Source organism: Bombina bombina, chromosome 1 (genome assembly GCF_027579735.1).
Source record: "Bombina bombina isolate aBomBom1 chromosome 1, aBomBom1.pri, whole genome shotgun sequence".
NCBI lineage: Eukaryota > Metazoa > Chordata > Amphibia > Anura > Bombinatoridae > Bombina > Bombina bombina.
This window is the reverse complement of record NC_069499.1, coordinates 735,751,805-735,773,592: the sequence shown is the minus strand read 5'-3', so window position 1 is coordinate 735,773,592 and position 21,788 is coordinate 735,751,805.

Below are 21,788 nucleotides of genomic sequence, written 5' to 3'. Positions count from 1 at the left end.
TCAGTTATAGCAACCAAAATTTCACAGTAAATGTATTAAATTAGCAAAGGATTGCACCCACCAGCAAATGGATGATTAACCCCTTAATACCCAAAAACGGATATCAATTTAACAAATAACGTTTTTATCACAGTCAAACCCACTGTCACAGGTCTGCTGTGACTGATTACCTCCCTCAAAATGAATTTTGAAGACCCCTGAGCTCTCTAGGGACGTCCTGGATCATGGAGGATGAAGTAGGAAGACTGTGACTGAATTTTTACTGCGCAAAAAAGCGCTAAAATAGACCCCTCCTACTCATATTACAACAGTGGGAAATCTCAGTTAACTGTTTCTATGCAGAAAAAAACGTTAGCCATGTGGAAAAATCATGCCCCAATAAGTTTTATCACCAAGTACCTCACAAAAAACGATTAACATGCCAGTAAACGTTTTAAACATTAAAAGATTATGAAGTGTTATTAATAAGCCTGCTACCAGTCGCTTTTACTGCAGTTAAGGCTCAAACATTACTTCAGCATTAACAGTATTTTCTTAGACAAATTCCATTCCCTAGAAAAATACTTCAGTGCACGTACACTCATCAGCTTAATACCAGTCGCTATCACTGCATTCAAGGCTGTACTTACATTACATTGGTAACAGCAGTATTTTCTAGTCAATTCCATTCCTTAGAAAAATAATTTACTGCACATACCTCGTTTGCAGGGGGGCCCCGCATGCTATTCCCCTTTCTGAAGTTACCTCACTCCTCAGAATGTGCGAGAAACAGCCAGTGGATCTTAGTTACTTCTGCTAAGATCATAGAAAACGCAGGCAGATTCTTCTTCTAATACTGCCTGAGAACAAACAGCACACTCCGGTGCCATTTAAAATAACAAACTTTTGATTGAAGACATAAACTAAGTTTAAAAAACACCACAGACCTCTCACAACGACCTATCTATGTTGAGTTGCAAGAGAATGACTGGGTATGACATGTGAGGGGAGGAGCTATATAGCAACTCTACTTGGGTGATCCTCTTGCAACTTCCTGTTGGGAAGGAGATATAATCCCATAAGTAATGGATGACCCGTGGACTGACTACACTTAACAAGAGAAAACTGTTCTTAAAGACTAGATAACCAGTAAGATAAAGCAGTTGCCACACCAGCAATATAAATTGCTGGCCTAAGCAAATACTCTGCTTGTAAAAAGACCCTTCTATGAAAAGGCTCATGGGAGAAACAGCACCAGGGATAGGAAATACCTCATGTAAACAATTACAAGGATTATCCTTTTGTTTTTTAAGCAAAGAGGAAATTTAGCGATCTGAAGACTGAAGGAGCAACACTACCCATAGATTAGGTTGGTCTGAATGCATTAACATTTTCAAATATGAGTCACATAAATAAGTTGGAGGAGAGACATCAGCTTCTTTTACAATTTAGCAAGAAGGTGTTCAGGAGACTCTGCTTCAAAAGTAAAATTAGGGACAGAATCAGACAGATTCATTATAGCATTGGCAAAGCAAAAAACACTATAACCCCCTTAAAAAGCTTGAGGAATGATAACGTACCCCCTTCTTATAGTATCTTTAAAAAAAAATTAAAAAAATCTTACAGGGACAATGCGCGCTGAACTGCAAAACAAAGCAAGAGACATAAACATCACATCCGAAGCCTAGATAAGCTCAGCAATATGAAATAATGCGCACAAAAAAGTATAACAAAGCAAAATAGATGTGCGTGGTCCCAATGAGCGTTAAACCAACGTGCGATATCCTGACATCTCGACCGAAGGCCAACATTCAACAAATCAAACTAAGTGTGCCAAAAACCCAACACACGTGTAACAGCAAGGGGAATAATGTAAAGATTCTGTCCCAGGGCCATTTATATCAAAACAAATGTACAAATAAAATTAAATGCCCATAATTCCTAAATGTTAAGAAATCATACTTACCAATAGAAACTCATCCATCAGAAAACAACCAGTAGACAGACAACCCAGTACTGAAACATATCAGCAGAGGTCATGGAATAGGGAGTATATTGTAGATCCATAGAAGGAGGCAAAAGACAAGTCCCTGTGACTGATTTCCCATGAGGTGAAAAAGGAGCCACAAACCATACCCCATATACTGCACTCTGAGGAGAAACCAGGCCTCAATATGCAAGAGAACCCCTTTAACTGAAGAATCAAATGCACATCTTCATTCTTCGACCACCTCCAAGGGAGGCAAAGTAAAGATTGAGGTACTTGTGACGTGGAAGGGGTTTTATAAAGCTCTTGTTTTTTTATATTTGTTTCCTCCTAGGGGTGAGGAAGAGTAATTCACAGGAGTAGTGGATCATGGCTTCATCACCTGTATGTAAGAAAAGCCTGTTGGTACGAGATACTGCTAAATGTAAAGCTGGAGACTGTTCCAAGATATTGTCCAAGTAAGGAACCACCAAAACACCCTAAACTCTTTTCAAGGATGAAAACCCCCAGAATCTTTTGTAAAGCCATACCAAAAGAAAGAACAAAAAAAAACAGAATTTATGCTTACCTGATAAATTACTTTCTCTTGCGGTGTATCCAGTCCATGGCTTCATCCATTACTTGTGGGATATTCTCCTTCCCTACAGGAAGTGGCAAAGAGAGCACACAGCAGAGCTGTCCATATAGCTCCCCCTCTAGCTCCACCCCCCAGTCATTCGACCAAAGGTTAGGAAGAAAAAGGAGAAACCATAGGGTGCAGTGGTGACTATAGTTTAAACAAAAAAAATTATTACCTGACTTAAAAGCCAGGGCGGGCCGTGGACTGGATACACCGCAAGAGAAAGTAATTTATCAGGTAAGCATAAATTCTGTTTTCTCTTGATAGGTGTATCCAGTCCAAGGCTTCATCCATTACTTGTGGGATACCAATACCAAAGCTTTAGGACACGGATGAAGGGAGGGAACAAGGCAGGTACCCTTTAAACGGAAGGCACCACTGCTTGTAAAACCTCTCTCCCAAAAATAGCCTCCAAGGAAGCAAAAGTATCAAATATGTAAAATTTGAAAAAAGCATGCAGCGAAGAACAACTCGCTGCCTTACAATCTGTTTAACAGAAGCTTTGTTTTTTTTTTTTTTTAAAAGCTCATGTGGAAGCCACTGCTCTGGAAGAATGAGCAGTAATTGTATCAGGAAGCTGCTGGCCAGCAGTCTCGTAGGCCAAACGGATGATGTTTTTCAGCCAAAGGAAAGAGAGGTAACAGTCGTTTTCTGACCTCTCCTCTTACCAGAATAGACAACACAAGAGGAAGATGTTTGTCTGAACTCCTAGTTGCTTGTAAGTAGAACTTTAAAGCATGAACCATATTAAGATTATTTAACCGACGTTCCTTCTTCGAATACAGAGAAGGAACAACAATTTCCTGGTTAATATTCTTGTTATGAAGAAAAACAGGTATGTAAAGTAAAAAACTACCTTATCTGCATGGAACACCAGTGGAAGGTGAAGCACACTGTAAGGCAAATAACTCTGAGACTCTTCGAGTAGAAGAGATAGATACCAAAATAAAATTTTTCCAAGATAACTTAATATCTATGGAATGTAACAGTTCAAACGGAACCCTCGAAGAACTGAAAGAACTAGATTTAGACTCCATGGCGGAGCCACAGTCTTATAGACAGGCTAGACTCTCCTAAAGCCTGACACCTGTACGTCTGGGACCTCTGCCAGACACTTGTGTAAAAGAATAGACAGAGCAGATATCTGTCTTCTTCAGGGTCAAGATGACAATCCTTTCTCCAAGCCTTCTTGGAGGAAAGTCCACGTCCTGGGAATCCTCTTACTCCATGAGTGACCCCTGGATTCACACCAACAAAGATATTTTCGCCATATCTTATTAAAGATTTTCCTGAGGACAGGCCCACTAGCCTGAATCAAAGTATCTATGACTGACTCAGAGAAACTACGCTTTGATAGAGTTAAGCGTTCAATCTCCAATCAGACAGACGTAAAGAAAATAGATCTGGGTGCTTGAACGGACCCTGTATTAAAAGATCCTGCCTCATCTGCAGCGTCCATGGAAGAACAGAGGAATAGCATGAAGAACTCGGCAAATAGCTAAGAGCTTTAATTTTCTGACCTCCGTCAGAAATATCTTCATGTCTACCGAATCTATCAGAGTTCCTAGGAAAGGAACCCCTGTGAGTGGGGAGAGAGAACTCTTTATGGATGTTCACCTTCCCTCTGAAAGACCTCCGAAAAGTCAATACAATCTCCATGTGAGACTTGGCTCTTTGGAAAGACAGTGCTTGAATTAAGATGTAGTCTAGGAAAGGTGCCACTGCTATGCCCCGCGGTCCTAGAACCGCTAAGAGGGACCCTAGTACCTTTGTGAAAATTCTGGAAGCAGTGGCCGACCCGAAAGGAAGAGCCACAAACTGGTAATGCTTGTCTAGAAAAACAAACCTGAGAAACTGATGATCTTTGTGGATAGGAATGTGAAGTTACACATCCTTTAGATCCACAGTAGTCATATATTGACCTTCCTGGATCATAAGTAAGATTATCCGAATGTTCTCCATCTTGAAAGATGGGACTCTGAGGAACCTTTTTAGAAATTTGAGATCTAAGATTGGTCTGAAAGTTCCTACCTCTTTGGGAACCACAAACAGGCTTGAGTAAAAACCCAGTCCTTGTTCTGCAATTGAAACCGGGTGTATCACTCCCATGTATTAAGATCTTTTATACAGCGCAAGAATGCTTCTACCTTTGTCTGATCTGTGGACAGACGAAAAATATGGAACCTTCCCCTTAGAGGGGAGTCCCTGAATTCTAGAAGAGATCCCTGGGAAACAATCTCCAGTGCCCAGGGATCGTGGACGTCTCTTGCCCAGGCCTGAGCGAAGAGAGAGAATCTGCCCCCTACTAGATCCGCTCCCGGATCGGGGGCTACCCCTTCATGCTGTCTTGGTGTCAGCTGCAGGCTTTTTGGCCTGTTTACCCTTGTTCCAGCCCTGGTAAGGCTTCCAGGTTGCCTTGGGCTGTGAATCGTTACCCTCTGGCTTTGCAGCTGGAGAGGCTGAAGGGGAACCGCTCCTGAAATTACGAAAGGAGCGAAAATTAGCTTTGTTCTTGGCCTTAAAAGGCTTGTCCTGAGGGAGAGCATGGCCCTTTCCCCAAGTGATTTCTGAAATAATCTTTCAATTCTGGCCCGAAGAGGGTCTTTCCCTTGAAAGGAATATTTAATAATTTGGATTTTGACGACACATCGGCTGACCAGGACTTGAGCCAAAGCGCTCTGCGAGCCATAATGGCGAAACCTGAATTCTTCGCCGCTAACTTAGCTAATTGCAAAGCGGCATCTGTGATAAAAGAATTAGCCAGCTTTAGAGCCTTAATTCTATCCATAATTTCGTCATATGAGGTCTCCGTCTGGAGCAAGTGCTCCAGCGCCTCAAACCAGAAAGCAGCTGCAGTAGTTACAGGAATAATGCAGGCAATAGGTTGTAGAAGGAAACCTTGCTGAACAAAAATTTTCTTAAGTAAACCCTCTAACTTTTTATCCATAGGGTCTTTAAAAGCACAACTGTCTTCAATTGGTATGGTTGTGCGTTTAGATGGGGGTGGAGGTGAGCGCCAAAAAAGGCTGAGGTAGGGAATGGGGACACCTGTTAGACTGATAGAGCGGTGTCCACAATGTAGGTTCTCTTGTTGACGTTGGTGGAATCGATGTACAAATAGTATAATAACTATAAATTAGTTGTAAACTTTAAGAATGTATATCAATGTTTAATCCACACAAAAATGTTAAAATATCTCAGATCTACTTAAAAACATACACAATCCTAAAAATAGAAATAAAAATAACAATCATATAAAATCATGGATCCATGTTACAATAAAATAAATGCAAAAAATGGGAATGCACAATAAAAACCTTTTTGCAATAATTGATCTTATAGACCAAGTATCCTAATTAGGCCACGTGTCCTAATTGGAGTAGTTTATTTAGAAACAGTCCAGATGGTGGTAAATGTTCTTATGGTTATATTTGTCCAATTAAATCACAATATGGCAAAAAAAATCCTCTTACTCCATGATAAAGGCCAGGAGTACATGGCCGAAACGCGTCGACTGATTTGAGTAAGCATAATACTGATATACCCACTTAACAGTTTGTATATATTATAGTATTGTTTGTTTTCTTTACAGGTTTTTGCACAATGTTATTTGGTTTTTGATTGGATCATACTGAGCTACAACTTCATTGCACAGAAATCACTATATCACATTGGACACTTTTTTAATCACCTTGAATACTCACTTTTTGCCACATAAACTGGAGGATTCTCACATTTTTTGCAAGGCACAGGACACACACTGCTTTGGAATTATTTCAGAATTGGTCACGGACAGAGACACTAATTTTTTTTTGCCATATTGTGATTTAATTGGACAAATATAACCATAAGAACATTTACCACCATCTGGACTGTTTCTAAATAAACTACTCCAATTAGGACACGTGGCCTAATTAGGATACTTGGTCTATAAGATCAATTATTGCAAAAAGGTTTTTATTGTGCATTCCCATTTTTTGCATTTATTTTATTGTAACATGGATCCATGATTTTATATGATTGTTATTTTTATTTCTATTTTTAGGACTGTGTATGTTTTTAAGTAGATCTGAGATATTTTAACATTTTTGTGTGGATTAAACATTGATATACATTCTTAAAGTTTACAACTAATTTATAGTTATTATACTATTTGTACATCGATTCCACCAACGTCAACAAGAGAACCTACATTGTGGACACCGCTCTATCAGTCTAACAGGTGTCCCCATTCCCTACCTCAGCCTTTTTTGGCGCTCACCTCCACCCCCATCTATTTTCTACTTTCATATTGGGTACACTAGGGACCCGCTGAGGAGAGCCAGAGGTATTTCATATCCCCTTTCCCTTCTGTTATCTGCGCAGGATATACACTTTTATCGTTTAAATGGTTGTGCGTTTAGCAAGTGAAGAAACAGCCCCCTCTACCTTAGGGACCGTCTGCCACGAATCCCTCATGGGAGGTATTAGCTACTCCCTAGTAACGATATCCGCAACCCTCTTAGGGACTGGAAACGCATCGATGTATACAGGGACCTCTAGGTACTTGTCCATTTTACACAATTTCTCTGGAACCACCAAAGGCTCGCAACCATCCAGAGTAGCTAATACCTCCCTGAGCAATACACGGAGGTGTTCTTATTTAAATTTAAAAACCAATGTATCTGAATCTGACTGATGAGAAACCTTTCCTGAATCAGAAATTTCTCCCTCAGACATCAATTCCCTCACCCCCACTTCAGAACGTTGTGAGGGTACATCAGATAAAGTTACCAAAGCTTCAGAATGCTCATAATCTGTTCTTAAAACGGAGCTATCACGCTTTGCAGGCAACACAGGCAGTTTAGATAAGAAAACTGAAAGGGAATTATCCATGACTGCCGCTATTTGTTGTAATGTAAAAGGAGCAGACGCACTAGAGGTACTAGGCAGCGCCTGAGCGGGCGTAACTGGTTGTGACACATGGGGAGAGGTGGACAGACTTTTCTTGTTACCTTCAGTCTGAAAATCATCTAGGGCCATATCTTTAAGATCAATAATATGATCCTTAAAGTGTATAGACATATTAGTGCAAGTGGGACACATGCTGAGAGGGGGTTCCACCATGGCTTCTAAACATATTGAACAAGGATTTTCCTTGGTGACAGACATGTTAAACAGACTAGTATTATAAACCAACAGGCTTAGAATCACTTTAATCAAATAAAAAACACAATTTGAAAAAAAAACAAAACGTTACTGTGCCTTTAAGGAATAAAAAGAACACACAATTTTACAAAACAGTGAAAAATGCACCAATACTTTTGAAATTTTCACATATGGTATGTACCTAAGACTTTGATATGATTGCACAGCAAGTTTCAGAACGATTAACCCTTAATGCCCAAACCGGAGCAGCCTAAAGCTAGCAACCGGTTAAATAACTACAGCACCTTGCCACAGCTTACTGCTGTGGCCATACCTGCCCTTGGGGATCAGATTTGGGGAAAAAAAGCTTCTTTGAGGCCCTCAATCAGCAGCTGGACCCTCAATGTGAAGCAGCCTGAACTGTCTTTCAATTCTAACTGCGCATCTGAGGCGCGAAATTAGGCCCCTCCCACTCCGGAGTTGATAGGCCAAACAAAATCACTTCTAGGTGACTAAATTTATGCCATGTGGAAAATAACCCCAGAAAAAAACACTCCAAAGTGTTTAAAAAGTGTCTCAAACGAGTATTTCTTCAAATAACTAATCGATTGCCCTGCATCAGTGTCAACCAGCCTATTTAGCCCTGTTAAGCATTCAATCCTATACTAAGTCTCAGAACATAGCTTACCCTCCCCACATGGGGATCTTGTCAGTCTTCTAGCATTATCTCAGTCTTGTCTAGAAAAAAAATGACTGAACATACCTCATTGCAGTCAAGCCTGCAAACTGTTCCCCCCAACTGAAGTTTTCTGGTACTCCTCAGTCCTGTGTGGGAACAGCAGTGGATTTTAGTTACAACATGCTAAAATCATTTTCCTCTCAGCAGAATTCTTCATCACTTTTCTGCTAGAGTAAATAGTACAAACCGGTACCATTTAAAAATAACAAACTTTTGATTGAAGATATAAAACTACAAATCTAACACCACATTCACTTTACCCTCCAATAGAGAGACCCTGCTGCTTAGAACCGGCAAAGAGAATGACTAGGGGGTGGAGCTAGAGGGGGAGCTATATGGACAGCTCTGCTGTGTGCTCTCTTCGCCACTTCCTGTAGGAAAGGAGAATATCCCACAAGTAATGGATGAAGCTGTGGACTGGATACACCTAGCAAGAGAAATGAAAATGCTTTTCGAGGAATGCAAACCATAAAAATTGATGATCCCTGTTAATAGGAATATGAAGATAAGCATCCTTCAGATTTATAGGAGGACAAACTGTCCTCGTTGAAGTAGAGAAAGAATGATCTGAATAATTACTATCTTGAAAGAAGGAACCCTGAGAAACCTGTTTAAAGTTTTCAAATCCAGAACAGGTCTGTAAATTCCTTCCTGGAAATACTTCAGGTGATTTAACAGAAGGTTTAAAAAATCAGACATCCTCAGGAATCTTAGAAACCTGCACCCCTAATGTACATAACACTTCCTTTAAAAGAGAACAGAGTTCAAACTTAAACAAAAAAAAGAGGAAGATTTATTTTCCTGATTAGAGCCTGACTCTTGATCATCTGAAAACACTTCACCCTCAGATGATAAATCAGAAGAACCAGGGCCTGGAAATATTCATCTTAACAAACTTACACTTCAATCAGATAAGCTAGTAGAGGGATTATCAGTAACTACTTGTTTACGCTTACTTGGAGGGGGCATGGCCACCAACATCTCAAATATTGTAGGAGCGCATAAAATCTTTACATCCTGGAGCAAAATCTGAAGAACTCCCCTGTGCAGAACAAACAGAGGGAGGACAGATACCCTTAGAAGCAAGAGCAGCATTAAACGGATTAAAATGCATAAGATGATCCGTACATGAATTGCAAAGCTGGTTTTTTAGGTATCTTTATTTTAAAAAGCAGGAATGAAAGCTTTGGAGCCGGACCATTTTTGGTTCAGTACCCTGGATAGGGCTTGCTGATTGGTGGCTACATTTAACCATCCAATCAGCAAGTGCAACCCAGGTTCTCAACCTAAAATGGGCCGGCTCCAAAGCTTTTATTCATGCTTTTTCAAATAAAGATACCAAGAGAACGAAGAAAAATTGATAATAGGAGTAAATTAGAGAGTTGCTTAAAATTGCATGCTCTATCTGAATTATGAAAGAAAAAAATTTGCGTCTTGTATCCCTTTAATATTAGAATAAAAGTGTTCAGAGGATCTAGTTTCTGAGGTACTAGTATTAACAGAAAACAGAATTTATGCTTACCTGATAAATTACTTTCTCCAACGGTGTGTCCGGTCCACGGCGTCATCCTTACTTGTGGGAATATCTCTTCCCCAACAGGAAATGGCAAAGAGTCCCAGCAAAGCTGTCCATATAGTCCCTCCTAGGCTCCGCCCACCCCAGTCATTCGACCGACGGACAGGAGGAAAAAAACAGGAGAAACTATAGGGTTCCGTGGTGACTGTAGTTAGAGAAAATAATTCATCAAACCTGATTAAAAAACCAGGGCGGGCCGTGGACCGGACACACCGTTGGAGAAAGTAATTTATCAGGTAAGCATAAATTCTGTTTTCTCCAACATTGGTGTGTCCGGTCCACGGCGTCATCCTTACTTGTGGGAACCAATACCAAAGCTTTAGGACACGGATGAAGGGAGGGAGCAAATCAGGTTACCTAAACAGAAGGCACCACGGCTTCCAAAACCTTTCTCCCAAAAATAGCCTCTGAAGAAGCAAAAGTATCAAATTTGTAAAATTTGGCAAAAGTGTGCAGTGAAGACCAAGTCGCTGCCTTACATATCTGATCAACAGAAGCCTCGTTCTTGAAGGCCCATGTGGAAGCCACAGCCCTAGTGGAGTGAGCTGTGATTCTTTCTGGAGGCTGCCGTCCGGCAGTCTCGTAAGCCAATCGGATGATGCTTTTAAGCCAAAAGGAAAGAGAGGTAGAAGTCGCTTTTTGACCTCTCCTTTTACCAGAATAGTCGACAAACAGAGAAGAAGTTTGTCTGAACTCTTTTGTAGCTTCTAAATAGAATTTTAAAGCACGGACGTCTAAATTGTGTAAAAAACGTTACTTCTTTGAAACTGGATTCGGACACAAAGAAGGAACAACTATCTCCTGGTTAATATTTTTGTTAGAAATAACCTTTGGAAGAAAACCAGGCTTAGTACGCAAAACAACCTTATCTGCATGGAACACCAGATAGGGAGGAGAACACTGCAAAGCAGATAACTCAGAAACTCTTCTAGCAGAAGAAATAGCAACCAAAAACAAAACTTTCCAAGATAACAACTTAATATCTATGGAATGTAGAGGTTCAAACGGAACCCCTTAAAGAACTGAAAGAACTAGATTTAAACTCCAGGGAGGAGTCAAAGGTCTGTAAACAGGCTTGATCCTAACCAGAGCCTGAACAAATGCTTGAACATCTGGCACAGCTGCCAGTCATTTGTGTAATAAGACAGATAAAGCAGAAATCTGTCCCTTTAGAGAACTCGCTGATAATCCTTTATCCAAACCCTCTTGTAGAAAGGAAAGGATCTTAGGGATTTTGATCTTATTCCATAAGAATCCCTTGGATTCACACCAGCAGATATATCTTTTCTATATTTTATGGTAAATTTTTCTAGTTACCGGTTTTCTGGCTTGAAATAGAGTATCTATCACAGAATCTGAAAACCCACGCTTTGATAGAATCAAGCGTTCAATTTCCAAGCCGTCAGCTGGAGAGAGACCAGATTTGGATGTTCGAATGGACCCTGTACAAGAAGATCCTGTCTCAAAGGTAGCTTCCATGGTGGCACGATGACATATTCACCAGGTCTGCATACCAAGTCCTGCGTGGCCACGCAGGAGCTATCAAGATCACCGAGGCCCTCTCCTGCTTGATCCTGGCTACCAGCCTGGGAATGAGAGGAAACGGTGGAAACACATAGGCTAGGTTGAAGGTCCAAGGCGCTACTAGTGCATCCACTAGAGTCGCCTTGGGATCCCTGGATCTGGACCCGTAGCAAGGAACCTTGAAGTTCTGACGAGACGCCATCAGATCCATATCTGGAATGCCCCATAATTGAGTCAACTGGGCAAAGATCTCCGGGTGGAGTTCCCACTCCCCCGGATGGAATGTCTGACGACTCAGATAATCCGCCTCCCAGTTTTCCACACCTGGGATGTGGATCGCAGATAGGTGGCAGGAGTGATCCTCTGCCCATTTTATTATTTTGGTCACTTCTATCATCGCCAGGGAACTCCTTGTTCCCCCCTGATGATTGATATAAGCAACAGTCGCCATGTTGTCTGATTGGAATCTTATGAATCTGGCCTTTGCTAGTTGAGGCCAAGCCCTGAGAGCATTGAATATCGCTCTCAGTTCCAGAATGTTTATCGGGAGAAGAGACTCTTCCCGAGACCATAGTCCCTGAGCTTTCAGGGATTCCCAGACCGCGCCCAAGCCCACTAGACTGGCGTCGGTCGTGACGATGACCCACTCTGATCTGCGGAAGCTCATTCCCTGGGACAGGTGGTCCAGGGTTAGCCACCAACGGAGTGAGTCTCTGGTCTTCTGATCTACTTGAATCACTGGAGACAAGTCTGTATAGTCCCCATTCCACTGTTTCAGCATGCACAGTTGTAATGGTCTTTGATGAATTCGCGCAAAAGGAACTATGTCCATTGCTGCAACCATCAATCCTACTACTTCCATGCACTGAGCTACGGAAGGACGAGGAATAGAATGAAGAACTTGACAAGCGTTTAGAAGTTTTGACTTTCTGACTTCTGTCAGGAAAATCCTCATTTCTAAAGAATCTATTATTGTTCCCAAGAAGGGAACTCTTGTCGACGGAGACAGGGAACTTTTTTCTATGTTCACCTTCCATCCGTGAGATCTGAGAAAGGCCAGAACGATGTCTGTGTGAGCCTTTGCCTTTGAAAGAGACGACGCTTGTATTAGAATGTCGTCCAAGTACGGTACTACTGCAATGCCCCTTGGTCTTAGAACCGCTAGAAGGGATCCGAGTACCTTTGTGAAAATCCTTGGAGCAGTGGCTAACCCGAATGGGAGGGCCACAAACTGGTAATGTTTGTCCAGAAAGGCGAACCTTAGGAACTGATGATGTTCTTTGTGGATAGGAATATGTAGATACACATTCTTTAGATCCACGGTAGTCACAAATTGACCTTCCTGGATTGTGGGTAGAATCGTTCGAATGGTTTCCATTTTGAACGATGGTACTCTGAGAAATTTGTTTAGGATCTTTAAATCCAGAATTGGTCTGAAAGTTCCCTCTTTTTTGGGAACTACAAACAGATTTGAGTAAAATCCCATTCCTTGTTCCGCCGTTGGAACTGGGTGTATCACTCCCATCTTTAACAGGTCTTCTACACAATGTAAGAATGCCTGTCTCTTTATTTGGTTTGAGGATAAGTGAGACATGTGGAACCTTCCCCTTGGGGGTAGTTCCTTGAATTCCAGAAGATAACCCTGAGAAACTATTTCTAGTGTCCAGGGATCCTGAACATCTCTTGCCCAAGCCTGAGCAAAGAGAGAGAGTCTGCCCCTAATAGATCCGGTCCCGGATCGGGGGCTACTCCTTCATGCTGTTTTGTTAGCAGCAGCAGGCTTCTTGGCCTGCTTACCCTTGTTCCAGCCTTGCGTCTGTTTCCAGGCTGGTTTGGTTTGAGAAGCATTACCCTCTTGTTTACAGGATGCAGAGTTAGAGGCCGGTCCGTTCCTGAAATTGCGAAAGGAACGAAAATTAGACTTATTCTTGGCTTTGAAAGGCCTATCTTGTGGGAGGGCATGGCCCTTTCCCCCAGTGATGTCTGAAATAATCTCTTTCAATTCTGGCCCAAAGAGAGTGTTACCCTTGAAGGGGATATTAAGTAATTTTGTCTTGGAAGATACATCCGCTGACCAAGACTTTAGCCAAAGCGCTCTGCGCGCCACAATTGCAAACCCTGAATTTTTCGCCGCTAATCTAGCTAGTTGCAAAGTGGCATCTAAAATAAAAGAATTAGCCAACTTGAGTGTGTGAACTCTGTCCATAACTTCCTGATACGGAGTCTCTCTACTGAGCGACTTTTCTAGTTCCTCGAACCAGAACCACGCTGCTGTAGTGACAGGAACAATGCACGAAATGGGTTGCAGGAGGTAACCTTGCTGTACAAAAATCTTTTTAAGCAAACCCTCCAATTTTTTATCCATAGGATCTTTGAAAGCACAATTATCCTCGATAGGAATAGTAGTGCGCTTGTTTAAAGTAGAAACTGCCCCCTCGACCTTAGGGACTGTCTGCCATAAGTCCTTTCTGGGGTCGACCATAGGAAATAATTTCTTAAATATAGGAGGGGGGACAAAAGGTATGCCGGGCTTCTCCCACTCCTTATTCACTATATCCGCCACCCGCTTGGGTATAGGAAAAGCGTCAGGGTGCACCGGAACCTCTAGGAACTTGTCCATCCTGCATAATTTTTCTGGAATGACCAGGTTGTCACAATCATCCAGAGTAGATAACACCTCCTTAAGCAGTGCGCGGAGATGCTCTAATTTAAAGGGACACTGTACCCAAAAAAATTCTTTCGTGATTCAGATTGAGCATGAAATTTTAAGCAACTTTCTAATTTACTCCTATTATCAAATTTTCTTCATTCTCTTGGTATCTTTATTTGAAATGCAAGAATGTAAGTTTAGATGCCGGCCCATTTCTGGTGAACAACCTGGGTTGTCCTTGCTGATTGGTGGATAAATTCATCCACCAATAAAAAATTGCTGTCCAGAGTACTGAAACCAAAAAAAAGCTTAGATGCCTTCTTTTTCAAATAATGATAGCAAGAGAACGAAGAAAATTTGATAATAGGAGTAAATTAGAAAGTTGCTTAAAATTGCATGCTCAATCTGAATCACTAAAGAAATTTTTTGGGTACAGTGTCCCTTTAAATGTCACAACATCAGGTTCTGCCTGTTGAGAAATTTTACCTGAATCTGAAATTTTCCCATCCGACAAAACCTCCCTCATGACCCCTTCAGATTGGTGTGAGGGTATGACAGAGCAATTATCATCAGCGCCCTCCTGCTCTACAGTGTTTAAAACAGAGCAATCACGCTTTCTCTGATATGCAGGCATTTTGGATAAAATATTTGCTATGGAGTTATCCATTACTGCCGTTAATTGTTGCATAGTAATAAGCATTGGCGCGCTAGAAGTACTAGGGGCCTCCTGCGTGGGCAAAACTGGTGTAGACACAGAAGGAGATGATGTAGAACTATGTCTACTCCCTTCATCTGATGAATCATCTTGGGCAACTTTACTATCTGTGGCAATACTGTCCTTACTTTGTTTGGACGCTATGGCACAATTATCACACAATTTTGAAGGGGGACACACATTGATCTTCAAACATATAGAACATAGCTTATCTGAAGGTGCAGACATGTTAAACAGGCTTAAACTTGTCAAAAAAGTACAAAAACAGTTTAAAAAAAAAAACTGTTACTGTCTCTCTAAATTTTAAACAGTGCACACTTTATTACTGAATATGTGAAAAAGTATGAAGGAATTGTTCAAATTTTTACCACAGTGTCTTAAAGCCTTCAAAGTATTGCACACCAATTTTCAGAGCTTTAACCCTTAAAATAAAGAAACCGTAGCCGGTTATAGTTTTAACCCCTCTACAGTCCCAGCTACAGCCTTTGCTGCGACTTTACCAAACCCAGGGGGGAATACGATACCAGATGAAGCCTTCTAGGAACTTTTCCAACTACTTTCAGATCCTCACACATGCATCTGCATGTCTATCTCTCAAAAGTAACTGCGCAGTAATGGCGCGAAAATGAGGCTCAGCCTACAACTGGGAAGGCCCTTCCTGACTGGAAAGGTGTCTAACACAGTGCCTGACGTTAAACGTTCCCCAAGCTTATAAGTGTGAATTACAAGCATAAACATGTATAAAATGCCCAAATAAAGCAATCGATTTTGCCCATAAAAGTGTCTACCAGTTTTATAGCCCATATTAAGCCCTTTATTCTGTTTGAGACTAAGAAAATGGCTTACCGGTCCCCATGAGGGGAAATGACAGCCTTCCAGCATTACACAGTCTTGTTAGAAATATGGCTAGTCATACCGTAAGCAGAAAAGTCTGTTAACTGTTTCCCCCAACTGAAGTTACTTCATCTCAACAGTCCTATGTGGAAACAGCAAACGATTTTAGTTACTGTCTGCTAAAATCATCTTCCTCTCACAAACAGAACTCTTCATCTTTTTCTGTTTCAGAGTAAATAGTACATACCAGCACTTTTTTAAAATAAACTCTTGATAGAAGAGTTAAAAAACTACAACTAAACACCACATACTCTTAACCATCTCCGTGGAGATGTTGCCTGTGCAACGGCAAAGAGAATGACTGGGGTGGGCGGAGCCTAGGAGGGACTATATGGACAGCTTTGCTGGGACTCTTTGCCATTTCCTGTTGGGGAAGAGATATTCCCACAAGTAAGGATGACGCCGTGGACCGGACACACCAATGTTGGAGAAAAGGGGACAGGATCAGTATGCTCCATAATGAAAAAGAGATTAATAGGCAGCTAATGAATGAATCAAAATACAGACAATGAGTTAATCATAACAAAGGCAGGATAAGTAATGTAAACTTACACCCAAATTAAGGTGACTCTTGGACATAATGAAAAACATAAATTATGCTTGCCTGATAATTTTCTTTTCTTCAGATTAAAAAAAAAAAAAAGAGTCCACAGTTGCATTCATTACTTTTGGGAAATAAGAAACTGTCCATCAGGAGGAGGCAAAGACACCCCAGCCAAAGGCTTAAATACTCCTCCCACTTCCCTCATCCCCCAGTCAATCTGCCGAGGAAGAAGGAACAGTAGAAGAAATAACAGGGTGAAAAGGTGCCAGAAGACAATAAGAAGCGCCCCCAGAAAAACACCGGGCAGGGAGCTATGGACTCTCTCCATCTGAAGAAAAGAAAATGATCAAGTAAGCATAATTTATGTTTTTCTTCATAAATGGAAAGAGTCCACAGCTGCATCCATTACTTTTGGGAAACCAATACCCAAGCTACAGAGGACACTGAATGCTAAAACGGGCGGGTACAAAAGGCAGCCCATTTTGAAGGTACCAGGCCTGAAAAAGCCCTTACCCAACAAAAAAGCTGCTTCATCTGAAGCCGAGAAAATTTGGAAGAAAAAAAGGCCTCAAGGACACTGACCCGCAGACAGTCCACCAGCCTTGCTAGAGACCGCAGAAAGAACATAACTGAGCAAGCACACCTCCAGGAGACACCGTCGCTCATAAAGCGGTCCACAACACTGCCCGTACCAGAGAAGGGGATTAACAAACAAACTCCCCAAAGGGGAAGAGATGGGAGAACAAACAAGGATTCCCAGAAACCCCCCAACAAAGGGTATAACAAGTTCCAAAAAGGGAAAACACCAAGAACCAGCCAAAGTCACAGAGACCAAAGCCAGATGCGAGATCAAGGGTAGGCAACACCCATAACCCCAGATGCACAGAAACCACAAGTTTAAAACCAGAAATCCGACACCGAGAAGAACTTGCCCTCCAGATAGTTCTACCGCACCCGAAAAGAAGACTGAAGACAGAGTCCCTGATATTCTTGCAGCAAATCCAGAAGGCAAACCCCTGGGTTAACACCTGACACTACAGTCATACCAAGATGACATCAGCAGAAAACTACCTGCAGATGAATAAGAGTAGCAGAAGACAGATCACAAACCCTACCGCAGACTCAGAATATCCACTAAGCAGTGGACCCAGCTCAGGCATAACCAAAAATCCGCCAGCTCTACTTCATATCCTGAATAGGGAGAAGCACAGAAACCTCAAAAAGACTCACTGTACCACAAGGGCCCAAAGGCGAACATAGAGTCTTGGTAAAAATCTGCCAACACACCGATAAAGTGCAAACGGTTGCGACTGTTTGCAAACTGCAACCATCCGCTTGCTATGCAGCAAAGGAACCCAAAGGCCCCTACAGCTGGCTGTCAGGTCTGAAGGACAGGGGAAAAGAAAATCCCCTAAACACCAGTCCTTAAAAAAGAGGACGGAAAAAAATTGACTCAGCCACCCAACGCGGAACAATAGGAAGAGAAGAGAATCCATAGGAGAGTAACAGAGAAAATGCAATAGAGCCTCAGAAGCCCCAGCACAACCCTCCATAACAGTCTCAAACATGGAGACATCATCACCCCCGAGAATACAGAACCCCAGAGAACTAAGGCTCACTTCTAGAGGCTAATAACTCCCGTTCCAACAACCTGCACACATGGACAGGACAACCAACCTCCAGAGAGAGAAAACCCCACCCCCACAAAGAGGACCAAGGACCCCCCCGAAGGGGAGAGTACGGAAGGAAGAGCATAGAAGCTCATAAGATATGAAGTCAGAGGCTGAGAAAACAATTTAAAATGAAAACATCTAGACGTCATAGTTGAACATCGAGGAATTCTCCAAAAAGGAAGTACCCAGATAAAGGACATCCTTTATCTGGGTAATCCCAGCCAAGCCTTCTAGACCAAAGGTCATAACCTGTGGTCCCTGGGAAAAAATTGATCGCACCGAACTAGCCACAGGATCGTAAGGCTTCTGGACAGCCGGAAGATCCACAACAAAAAAACATCGGCCCGTGCAAAAAACTATAGGCCTGAGTTCCAAAACGTTCCAGGGAACCTCCCAAGGAACATAACCGGACCAACCCGGAAAACAGGAACAAGGCACACTTGGAAATCCCAAAAGTAAAGATGACACTCCAACGGGATATAAAGTACGATAGTCGCACGAGTGGCCTAGAGCCCATCAAGGCGATAAAACAACGCCCAGGAAAAAACATTGAGGACAAGGTCACCCGAAGAGTGAGCAAAACAAAAGCTAGTCTTCATAATCCCCTCCGGGGAACCAGAGGACCATACCCAAGGAAAAGGAATGCAGAGCAACCTAAACCCCGGTATAAAACCCCAGCTTGGATAAGGAGACAGGAAAGCCCACCATCCCTGATAGGGAATGACTTAATTCCCGAAGAAGGAAAAAACCACAAGGACCTCCCATAAGACGGCTAAAACCGCTAAGGGGCAACATACAAGTCCTGAAATCTCATCCGAAGAGGAGAACCACAAAGGAAAATCCAAACAAAGGACAAATCCAAGAGCCACAAGGGCAAGACCGCCCGAACTGGCAGCAGGGAGGACTGAAATCCTCGCAACCTCCAACCCACGCGGGGAGGAACACTCCACATCCCGACAAAGATGGAATCATGAGAGAGCCAAAATAGCATTCATATAGCCCCCTACGTTCAGTGGGCAACAAGCGCTTATCCAGCGCCCGCTCTGGGAAGAACAAAGCGGCAGGGGTGAGTCGGCCCTGCTGGGACAGAACCTATGACCCTAGGATCTTTGAACAGGCCTGATAGTCAGGGAATGTTATCAACTAAGCTAGCTCGCCGGTATTGGCCAGCTGGAGAGGTCAATGAGGACTGAACCAATCCCCCAAGCCTCACAAACCCTCAGGTCCACTCAGAATAAACTGAAACTTGTAAAAGAGAACAAGAACACCACAATATGTGAGACACTCCGCGCCCAACCGGACCAGCCAGGCAGAACTGGCGCCAATTGTCTGAACTAGGCCTAAGGACAGAAGAACTGAACCCAATCAGGAATAGCCTGAATCAAAGGATATTCCTGTCAAGGCCGCATAGAATCCCCCTGAGAGAGGGAAACAGCAGACACACATAGGACTAAACACGTCTTTAAACTTCCTCAGAAGTAACTGTGCGATCAAAACTTTGTGAGTATTGGTTCCCTACAAACTTCCCAAAGGAAACAAAATATGAGCATTTTTCAAATAAAATAAAGGATAAGGCAACCCGCAGGTTTATCGCCTAAGTCGAACAGACGTACCCGCAGGAACACCCAACAGGGCACCTGTTCTACCAAGCTCAAACTGGAAAAAGTACTCGATAACAAGACCATAAGAAGATTACTTCCCCTTATGTCTTTCTGCAAGCTATTCGAAGAAGCAGACTGAGAAATCTCAGATCCAATAAGGATGGGATCTTCCAACAAGGCCAAAGCGTGCCTCAAAACAGAGGGAGGACAGATACCCTTAGAAGCAAGAGCAGCATTAAACGGATTAAAATGCATAAGATGATCCGTACATGAATTGCAAAGCTGGTTTTTTAGGTATCTTTATTTTAAAAAGCAGGAATGAAAGCTTTGGAGCCGGACCATTTTTGATTCAGTACCCTGGATAGGGCTTGCTGATTGGTGGCTACATTTAACCATCCAATCAGCAAGCGCATTTTACCCTTAGAAGCAAGAGCAGCATTAAACGGATTAAAAAGTACTCGATAACAAGACCATAAGAAGATTACTTCCCCTTATGTCTTTCTGCAAGCTATTCGAAGAAGCAGACTGAGAAATCTCAGATCCAATAAGGATGGGATCTTCCAACAAGGCCAAAGCATGCCTCAAAACAGAGGGAGGACAGATACCCTTAGAAGTAAGAACAGCATTAAAGAGCCTTAGAAGCAAGAGCAGCATTAGTCAGTCTATACCGAAAAGTGCAGCATACCCCCGCCGGAGCGAAGGACGACTCCAGACTCGAAGGCTGACCCCCCCAAAGCCTCAGGGACAGTCGTTCCCACAGAGAGCTGAACAGACCATCTTATGCCTGAAGAGCCCTGGATAACGGAACACGAACAGTATCCAAAACCAACTTCTGGCAGTTGCATACACACTAGTGCCAAAATTATGGACATGCGACATCGTGCCGAAACCCCTGGCGGGAAGAAGCTACCTTCAGGAGAAGGAGAAGCAAATTCTGAGTTACCTGCATGCGTAATCAGCGATGGTGGAAGGGAACTCGCTACTCGGTGGACAGAGGCCCCAGAGGCGGATGGCTAAGCGGCTCCTTGATTCCCCGATCCTGAGGAATTGAGCACCCTAATACAGCATTCGGAGCATAACTGATAGGCTAGTATCATCCGGGCAATACGCATTCTGCATAGAAAATAAAACAGACATTCGTCTCCACGGAATCCGACTCCTCCATAGTTAGGATATTGATACTAGATCTGGACCTAAAACTTAAATGGCACCTGACACCCACAAAGGCTGGGGCACCCACCACCTCCTAAGAACCTAAGACCGAATTTCTCCTTCGTCACAGGGCTAGGAATGTGGAAGAGTAAAGTAAAAAATTTGACCACGTCCGGTCACAAGGTGAACCGTACAGTCCAGAAAAGGCACGCCGACCGTAAAGGCCGCATCACTTTCAAAGGCCGTTATGCCCACAAGCCATGAGCCTAATTAACACCACGCAAAAGCAAGTCAAATCACATAAACATGATTAAACCCCCCCCCCCTGTTCAATAAACCCCCTCAGGAGATATTACCCTTGGTTCCAAGATACAAAAGGCGCCTCACTGAGACCCTTATATTTTACATTTAGTCCAGCAAGGTCACGGGAAAACATTTGTAATATAATACAATTATGACGAAAGTAAAATGAAACGATCTTACTGGAGAATCTACGCCGTGGAACAGGAACACGGCCCTTCAAGTGTGACTGATAGTAGCATCGCCTCCGCAATGGACTTGAGAGAAGAAAGCAGGCAGCAGAGCGAAGTTAGACAACTCTGATTGCTTGAGGAGCTGTTAAAATGAGTCGGGATGGTTTCGCAGAAAGACTCTTCCTGCATCTCCAGACTAACTTTCATCCAAGCCCTCACTGAGAGACTGACAGGACTACTTAAAACTCCTGTCCCATGCCAAAGAGTACTACCCTCCATAAGAGACAAAAACAAAAATTAAAATTCTGACACATCTCTGCCAACCTCCTGGTACGAAAGGCAAAGAAGGACTGGGTTGAGGGAAGTGGGAGGAGTATTTAAGCCTTTGGCTGGGGTGTCTTTGCCTCCTCCTGTTGGCCAGGTTCTTATTTCCCAAAAGTAATGAATGCAGCTGTGGACTCATCCATTTATGAAGAAAATCTTACCCTCTTACCAGAGGCTTCAACAAGCTTCAGCAGTGATAAATATCCATATA